At 40.0% G+C, this 9,892-nt stretch overlaps 1 pseudogene; it reads left to right on the plus strand.

Moving 5' to 3' along the window:
• Positions 1-5,701: 5,701 nt before the first annotated feature.
• LOC138832645 (U6 spliceosomal RNA) lies at positions 5,702-5,801 on the plus strand (annotated as a pseudogene).
• The last annotated feature ends 4,091 nt before the right edge of the window (positions 5,802-9,892 follow it).

A 9,892-nucleotide genomic window follows, 5' to 3' on the forward strand; every position in this document is an offset into this window, starting at 1 on the left:
TGCATTTTCTTTCTTTTTACCACCTTAACCATTTTTAAATGTATAATAGTTTTGAGTCTATTCATATTGTTGTACAACAGATCTCCAGAAATTTTTCATCTTGGAAAACTGAAACTATGTACTTGGTAAAAATTACTCCATTCAGGCCCTGTTATCACTTTCTGCATGCTATTTCTATAAAGTTGAGATGTCTGTATTTTAACATTATAACCAAACTTAAAGTCTCCTAGTTCATTTATATACTATTTGATGGCCCTATTCAAGTTACTATAAGGAATTCCAAAGAAAATTGGTCCACACTTTGTTCCCAACTGTCCCCAACTTCACTCTCTCTCTTTTTTTAAACAATCGGCATCTTATTGTTTGGTACTAGGTCCTAGTTTTTGTGGCTTTTTAGCCAGGCTGCAGACTCAAAATGTAGAGCAAGCTATGAGCAAGCTAGCCAAAGGAAGTTGAATCCCCAAGCACAAGCCCTCCCAACACCAGAGGGGAAAAACAAAGGCACCTAAAGATGGAGATGTATTAGAAGTACTATTAGTCTACATTCTAAAGAGAATCAGAAGCAAGTGGATAAGTCTGGTAAGAATCAGAAGCAAGTCTCCTACCTGAGAGATTTGGAACACCAAAGGGATAGAAACATGATTATTACTTGATTAGTAGAGTGCTTGCTAGCAAGTGTGAGGCCCTGAGTTCAGTCCCTAGCACTGAAACAACTACTTGATTAGAGGAGCCTTCAGTGATGAGATATAAGCATTTCCTTTGGCTGAATGTTTACGGTACTTCAGAAACCCATAGGCCCAATTATAGTGCCACTGTTGGATCACTGTAGGGTAAATATGTTCTTGCAATAGCTGAAAGTAGTGTTCCTCTAGGAGTTTGGGGAGCATCAGAGACTACCTTCTCCATTCAGAGATTCTGAATGCACACAAATCAATAGTAACCAGTTTTTGCTCCTGTTGGTGAGTAGATGATTTAAGCAGCTAGTTCCCATGGCTGTGTGTAGAATGGAAATGAGAGGGACCACAGCAGCTGGAGAATGTAGATGAAAGGCTGATGTTGGAGGGCCGCTAGTCAGAAAAGGCACAAATAAGAGGAGATAATAGTAGATTCAAGCAGTGCAAGACCCTGATTTCTGGCCCTATTAGAGAGAGAGAGAGGAAGAGGAGGAGGAGGAGGAGGGAAAAGAAAAAGGAAAGAACAAAAATAATAAAAGTTGCACATTTAGGAGTGTGCTAAAGGCTCAAGCCTATAGTTCTAGCTACTTAGGAGGCTGAGATCTGAAGTTCCAAACCAGCCAGGACAGAAAAATCCAATAGACTCATCTCAATTAACCTGGGAGAAAAAAGACATAGAGGTATGGCTCAAGTGGTAGAGTGTCAACCATGAGCAAAAAGAAGAGCAGAGTGCCTAAATTCAAGCCCCAGTAACCCCAGTCCCAGTACACACACACATACAAAGTTAACTGATGTTGTGGTACATGCTTGTAATCCCAGCACTTGGGAGACTAATGCAGGAAGATTGAAACTTTCTAGGCAACACAGAGTTCCATGCCAGCCTAGGCAATGCAATCAGACCTGTTTCAAAAAACAATTTTAAGTTAATCATTTGTGATTGGGGAAAAAATGCCCATAAACTATAGTTAACATCATATTTGAGGCAATGTAGGGCTAGGTGTCTTCCCTCACTGCAATATTAAAAATATTGAAAGCGTCAACCAAATAAGACCAGAAATATTTTTTAAATAACATGGCTGTAAAGCTGGGCACCAATGGCTCCCACCTATAATCCTAGCTACTCAGAAGGCTGAGACCTGAGGACCATAGTTCAAAGCCAGCCCAAGCAGGAAAGTCCTTGAGACTCTTAAGTCCAATTAACCACCAGGAAACCAGAAGTGGCACTATGGCTTAAGTGGTAGAATGCTAGCCTTGAGCTCCCAGGCCCAGAATTCAAGCCCCAAGGCTTGAAAAAAAAATTTTTTTTAATAGCTGTAATCCTAGCTACTCAGGAGGCTGAGACCTGGATCACAGTTCAAAGCCAGCCCAGGGAGGAAAGTCCATAACACCTGATTAACCATCAAAAATAGGGAAATGGAGCTGTGGCTCAAGTGGTAGAACACTAGCCTTGCGCAAAAAAAGTGCATCTACACCCTGAGTTCAAACTCCAGGACCAGCAAAGTAATAAAAATATCTGGAGATTAGAAGGAAATTTTCTACATCTGTCTACATAGAAAATTCCAAGGAGGTTTTAGCATTGTGAATTTAATGAATTTGTATAGAATACAAAACACAGACAAGCTCAACTTGTTTTATTTCCTGACAGGCTCTATTAGAAGCTGAAATTATAATTCTGTTTTCAGTAGCTCCCCCAAAATGCAATATTTGTGTATAATTGTAGCAAACTGTGCAGGATGTTTATACTGAAAACTAAGAAATATTATGAAAAAAAAACCCAGAGATATAGCTTGCCAATTGACTGAGAAACCTAATAAACACATCCATTTGTCAATGGGAATACTGCCAGGAGCTTTTTAGATATAAACAAGCTGAATATGGCAGGATATAGAATAACTGAACTTTCAAACTTCCAGCCCTTGCTGATGGGAATGCAAAATACTTCCTCCACTGTGGAAAACAACTTGATAATCTTTGTTTAAAAAAAAAAAAAAAGGTAGGGCTGGGAAGGTGGCTCAGTGGTAGAGCACTTGCCTTGCATGCATGAGGCCTTGGGTTCGATTCCTCAGCACCACATAAGCAAAAAAAAAAAAGCCAGAAGTGGCACTGTGACTCAAGTGGTAGAGCACTAGCCTTGAGCTGAAGAGCTGAGGGACAGCGCCCAGGCCCAGAGTTCAGGCCCCACGACCGGATCCAAAAAAAAAAAAAAAAAGTAACACACCTGAATGATTATCCAGCCATCCTGGTCCTATATATTTACCCTAGAGTAATGAAAATTCGTATTTACACAGAAAGCCATACAGCCATTAACTGGAAACTGCCCAAATACCCTATACCAGTTAAATGGATAAACAATACTGTGGGACATTGTGTCATGCAATACTACTTATTATTAAAGCAATGAACCATTGACACAACTTACATGAATGTCACTCGAAAGGTTGCAAACTAGAAGTTTCCACTTCCATGGTATTCAGTAGTTTCTGAGTTGCTGTATAGTGACTATGAAGTGTGATAGGTGTGTTTGGGGAAAAAAATAGAACCTAATTTTGCTGACTGTTGCATAAATCTACACATGTAATACAATTTTGCACCATCTCAATAGCATCATTCCTTTTTTCTTTTTTTCTTTTCTTGTTTTCTTTTTCTTTTTTCTTTTTTTTTTTTTTTTTTTTTTTTTTTGCGGTCATGGGGCCTGAACTCTGGACCTGGGTGCTATTCCTCTGCTCTTCAGCTAAAGGCTACCACTTGAGCCACAACGCCACCTCTGGCTTATTCTGCGAATGTGGTGCTGAGGAATGGAACCCAGGGCCTCATGGGTTAGGTACAATACCCTCAAAAGCAGTGGCTGCATTTACCTGTTGCCAAATGCCTTATAATGGAAAGGGAAACAATTAGATATGCAGCTACCCCATGAATGATGGGAACCGAGTGCTTCAGCCAATGGGATTTTATCATCAGGCACTACATCCCAAGTGGCACTCCTTCATCAAAAGAAAAGAGGAGGAAGAGGAGAAGGGGGACAGGGAGGGGAAAGGGGGGAAGAGGAGGAGGAAAGAAGAACCTGCTCCTTTACAAGGCAAATCTGTTCATCTTTATCAGTGATTTAAGAAACCATTTAGACAATATAAGAAAATTTTTATTCCTCGGGATGCATCTAATAACTTCTGTCATTTGGTTTGGAGCATTTTCCAAGCAGCCATAAAATGAGTGAATGTGATTTTATCTTTCCCTAGAGCTCATCTGAAAGTGTAGTAAACATACCGAAAAGTTCCCAGAGTGGAAATGCCAGGACAGCATACGCCATGCTTACCATGGCAATGCCTGCCCACTACACCATGACTCTGAAACATCCTTTATGGTGAAGTATTTGTGTAACTGTGGCTACATGTCTACTTGTTAAGCAATATCTGCGGGAGAGGATGAAGGAAACTATCACAGAGAAAACGAAAGAGAAAGAGGAAAAGTTCAGTTATAAATTCCTAGAAATAAAAGAAAGAATTATTTTAAGAGAAAAAAAGTGGCATCTGGCCAAGTATCTCCCTGGTAGAGTGCTTGCCTAGCATAGTCAAGGCCTTGAGTCAGATCCCCAATGCTGGGGGTGGGGGTAGGTTGTGAAATAGGAGGCTTTATACAAGTTATAGAAAATTCCTGCCATTGCTGGGCACCAGTGACTCACACTTGTAATCCAAGCTACATTCAGGCTGAGATCTTTGGGATCAGAATTTGAGGCTATCTTAGGCACACAAAACTAAGAGCTACAGGAGGTTGGTGCAAATCTGTATCCTACCTGCATGGAAGCTTAAAGGAGGCAGAGTGCACAGCCAGGCAAGAAGCAAGACCCTAATGGTTACCGACCAAGTAAAGCTAAGGTTAAGATAAAGACCTTATATAGAGAAAGTAGGATAAATACTCAGTTTAGCAAGCACAAGGCTCTGAGCTCAAACCTTAGTATTATCAAGCAAAAATATGAGAAATATGAGAAATATGATCCTATATATGACAGTACAAAGTACTGGTTATATGAAAGTGTAATGGAAACTTTAAAGTGACTTAAACCTGAAGCTTGTCAAAAAGCAAATATATGGCAATTAGTACTTTTTCAAACTTCTGAAAAATGGACTATAGACATGAATTTAGTGGTCATAGAAAAAATGCAACTGAGTTTCATTGTATAAAATATGCATTATAAAATTTCAGTCTCAGAAAATGCAAATTAAAAATACAATAATCTAGCCGGGCACTGGTGGCTCACACCTGTAATCCTAGCTACTCAGTAGGCTGAGATCTGAGGGTCAAGGTTCAAAGCCAGCTCGGGCAGGAAAGTGCATGAGACTCTTATCTCCAATGAACCAACAGAAAACTGGAAGTGGTGCTCTGGTTCAAGTGGTAGAGTGCTTGCTTTGAGCTGAAGAGCTGAGGCACAGCACCCAGGCCCAGAGTTCAAGCCCCATGACCACCACCACCAACAACAACAAAAAATACAATCATCTACAACATGAATGGATCTTGAATTAGTCAGCTACTAAAGGAAAAATACTTTAGTATTTGTATCTTCCATTATATGATGTTTTCATTAAAAGTAAGTTCTTAGCTGAGTGTGATGGCACATATCTATAATCCCTAGCACTTGTGAGGCGAAGGTATACCAGAGGATTGTGAATTCAAAGTCAGCCTGGACTATAATAAAGACTGGGGCGGAGGGGTGGGACGCTTCTTTACTCCTTCTTGTTCTTAACAAAAAATATCTATGAGTTTTTGAAGTGAAAAAATATTTATATGCCTTTACCTCTAATTTTACAATGGCCCCACAATAGAGGCTTTAGTTTTTTACATTGCAGATAAAAAAGGTAATGTTTAAGTGATTTAGTGATATTTTCAGAGTTCATTGATGCCACCGATGAGCTCAAACTCTTTCTACTAGTTCCAAAGCTGAAAATTTTAGAAATTCTCAAAGTAACTTCCCAATCTGATGGTGTCTGGTGTTCCTTTTTATTTTTTTATTTTTAATTGTAAAGATGCTGTACAGAGTGCATGCTTCGGCAGCACATATACTAAAATTGGAGCATTACAAAGAAGATTCGCATGTGTAAGGATGACATGCAAATTTGTGAAGCGTTCCACATTTTTTTTTCAAAAGATGCTGTACAGAAGAGTTACAGTTGCATGAGTAAGGTAATGAGTACATTTCTTTTTTTTTTTTAGGGTCCAGTCGTGAGGCCTGAACTCTGGGCTTGGGCGCTGTCCCTCAGCTCTTCAGCTCAAGGCTAGCATTCTACCACTTGAGCCACAGCACCACTTCTGGCTTTTTTTTCTGCTTATGTGGTTCTGAGGAATCGAACCCAGGGCCTCATGCATGCAAGGCAAGGGCTCTACCACTGAGCCACCTTCCCAGCCTCATGAGTATATTTCTTGTCCAACATTGTTACTTACTCCTTTGTTTTTCTCCCACTATCCCTCCCTACCCCAACCTCTCACTCCCCCAAGTTGTTCATTTCCCTGACATAGTGTCTTTTGAGTATGGTTGTTGCAATGGGTCATCCTTAACTAATTTGGGGAAGAGAAGGAGAATAACAAAGTGTTGAAACCCTTTTTTATTTTCATTTCCTTTGAAATTCCACTGTTGGAAAGGTAGCACCTATGCTAAGCTATGAGGAGCCAGCTGATCATAGATTATTTTTTTCCTCCAATTCATAGCAAAATTCATTGTTCCAGATATGGAGTCATGAAACTGTTGCAAGGTATACCTGCCGAACAGGCTGGACTTGTCAAGCTGCATCATAAAATTCCAGGTTATGAACAAACAAAAGCCATCAGAGTAGTCCTGGACATGGCTAAATCACATGCTAATCACTTTAAGGACACATTTCAAAAACAAAAAAACATATTCCTTGATGTGAAGCAACATCACAATGGGCATGCAAACCAGTCATTATTGAACTCTTATGACCAGAAACAATTCTGTGCCGCATTTGGTTAATTAGCAAAATAGAACAAAATCCTCACCCTCATAAAACTTTAATCTAGTAAGAACAGGCAGACAGGAAATTTAGATAAAAGAATAGATTGTCTAGTATATTAGCAAATGATATTTTGTTTTTAAAAAGTTATTATGGGCCAGGCACCATGGCTCACATCTGTAATCCTAGCTACTCAAGAGGCTGAGATCTGAGGATTGTGGTTCAAAGGAAAGTCCATGAGACTCTTATCCCCAATTAAACCAGAAGTGGTGCTGTGGCTCAAGTGGTAGAGTACTATCCTTGAAGTGAAGAGCTGAGGAACAGCACCCAAGCCCAGAGTTCAGCCCTCAACAAACAACAACAACAACAACAACTACAAAATGTTATTATGGAATCTGATATTCCTCCTTAAAAGAAAAGGCACAAGGATGATTTTGCTAATTCCAACAGTTCTCAGGTATCATCTTACGTGATCTGTTAGCAGAATTGAGCAATTGACTATTCAAATGTACTCTTCCCAAGGTTCTATAACTACTGGTTTCCTCCTATGTCAAAGTACCTTCCTTGGACAATTTTTTGGGAGGTAGCTAGCAACCTGTTCACTTCAGGGGTGACTTTCTGGGAACAAGACTGGCTGAGGTGCCACTAGGAGGAACCCTCATGTGCCCTCACTCCCAGAACAAACATACAGTAACTTTGAATCCAATCATTGCACATAAATACAAGGAAGTTGGCCAAGGGAGAGGAAAAAAAGGGAAAACAAATAAATGTGCAGGCTCGTATGCTAGTGTGAGTGTCCAATGTCTCATGTCTTAGCTCCTTCTTTATTATTTATACACCAAGGCTCATCTGCTTTGAAGTCTTTGTCACCTTTGGATCTGACTCAGCAGCATGCAGCCGCCTTCCCAGTGGTCCCCTGCCACCATTTACTGGAACTGGTAAATAAATCCAGAAAAGCAAATGGGTTCTTTTTGTAAGTGTAGGTGTGTATTGGTGCAGAGGCTTGCACTCAGGTCCTCATGCTCTTGCTTGGCTTTTTTTCCCCTCAAGGCTGGTGCTCTACTACTCAAACTACAGCTCCACTTCTAGATTTTTTTTGCTGGCTAATTATAGATAAGAGTTTCCCAGACTTTCTGATCCACTTCAAACTGTGATCCTCAAATCTCAGCCCTCCTGAGCAGCTAAGATAACAGGTAGGGGTTACTGATGCTCAGTACAAGATGGGTTCTTGACCACACATATACATGTGCACATCTGAGGGAAGCTAGGAGGAAGGCACAGAATCAGAGGGAAATGGCTGAAAAGAAATAGAACAGAGGCCTGTCAGCTGCACTGGACATTGATGAAAGTGAACTAAGCAACTCAAGGGCAGCGATGAGAGAGAGGGAGCAAGAGAGAAAGAGGGAACAGCTTACACTAAGCAAAAGGAAAGAAATGTTCATATCACCCGATGTGTGGAAGAAATAGCTGTATTCTCAAAGTTTGTAGAGTTCATAAGCTTTGTAGACCATGATAATGACAATTCACCTTGTGAAGGTTAAAATATGTTTGTGACTTTAGTTAAGTATCACTATCCCACAATACTGTGAAATTTGTGTAATCACTTAATCTCAATAAAGAAATAAAAAAAGGGAAGTGGGGAGGGAAGGGATGGTAGGGAAAAAATAAAGGAGTAGGTAACCACACTCGATAGGAAATGTACTCATTACCTTACTCATGTAACTGTAACCCCTCTCTACAGTATTCTTACAATAAAAGATACATACAAAAAATAAAAATAATAATTTTTTGCTTCTATAGTCCTTCACAGCTCACAGTTCTGATGGGTGAATGTGGCTCCCACAACAAACCAGCCCTTGGGCAATTTCTTATCTAATTTCTCCTCAATTCACCATCTAGAGAACATTGGGAACATCCTGAGCTCAGTCCTTGACCTTCTTCATGCCCCTGCTTGGTGATCTTTATATACTAACTTTAGATACTCAATTGTCTATAGCAAAAGCTCATAAAATTATACCCCAGGCTAGACCTCTCTTGGTTTGCCTACCTAGCATCTCCATTTATTACTGCAAGTTTAGTATGAATTATTACTATTTCTCCCTTCAAATCCTGTCTGTGAGGAAAAGCAATCATTTCTGTCAAAGTGTCTTCATCTTGTTACCAGTTGCCATTTTATACTTATATTTCCTGGAATTTTTGCTTCTTGACTTCAAATTGTCACATGTGTTGTTAGTAACCAGCCTGTCACATCAAGGATACAAGTATTTACCAACAAGTTTAAAAGAACAACATCCCTTCAGTGGGAACTCTTCCATTGACAGAGCACTCTTTAGTTTCCTCAAATCACCGCCTCCCCACCAAAACCTGATAGCCAATTACAAATAGAATATGAGCCCAATTCCTTCTGAGGAAGAGGAACAGGCACCACTCCTTGTGTTAGGATGAAAACCAAGTGGGGTCTCCCACTGATTGTTCTTGCTTATCTCTAGGCACAGTGGCTATGCACCCTTCCACACAGAAGTAAATTGCCTTAATGAGATCTCCTTTATCTCTTGAGTGTCCATTTCTTTCTGACACTGGAGGGTTAATTTCTTAAGTGTCCAAACACCAGAGGGGCTTGTGCTTCTAACATGCCTTTCTACTATCTTCTCCAGCCCAGCAAATGGAAATTTTACTGTTAGCTTGCTAAAATTTTTAACATCTTGTTGATATTTTTTTGTCTTACCCCACCAAATATAAAAAAAAAAAAATCTGGCCTGTTTCACCTTCAAAATATATCCAGATTCTGGGTTCTGCTCCTCCCTTCTTGTGTTACCAGTAATTGATCTCCTCCTTCCACCTTTGTCTCTGCCATCTCCAATTGTTTTCATCATGGCAGCTAGAGTGTTTTTGTTTTTAATTAAAATAAGTTAGACAAGCCAGTGGCTCACATCTTCAATCCTAGCCACTCAGGAGATTGAGATTTTTAGATTGCAGTTCAAAGTCAGCCTGGGCAGAAAAAGCCCATGAGACTCTTATATCCACAAACTACTCAGAAAAAGCCAGAAGTGGCACTGTGGCTCACGTGGTAGAGTACTTGCCTTGAGCACGTAAGGGCTCAGGGATACCCAGACCCTAAGTTCAAGACTCAGGACTGGCTAAATAAATAAATAAGTTAGACAATGCTATTTCCTGAATTTTCCCTACAACTTTCCATCTCAATCTGAGTAAGAGCCAAAGTCGTAGCTTGTCTCTTTTGTAGTATATAGTATTATTTTATTT

The sequence above is a fragment of the Dipodomys merriami genome, unplaced genomic scaffold (genome assembly GCF_024711535.1).
Source record: "Dipodomys merriami isolate MVZ:Mamm:240054 unplaced genomic scaffold, mDipMer1.0.p SCAF_2, whole genome shotgun sequence".
In the NCBI taxonomy this organism is placed as follows: domain Eukaryota; kingdom Metazoa; phylum Chordata; class Mammalia; order Rodentia; family Heteromyidae; genus Dipodomys; species Dipodomys merriami.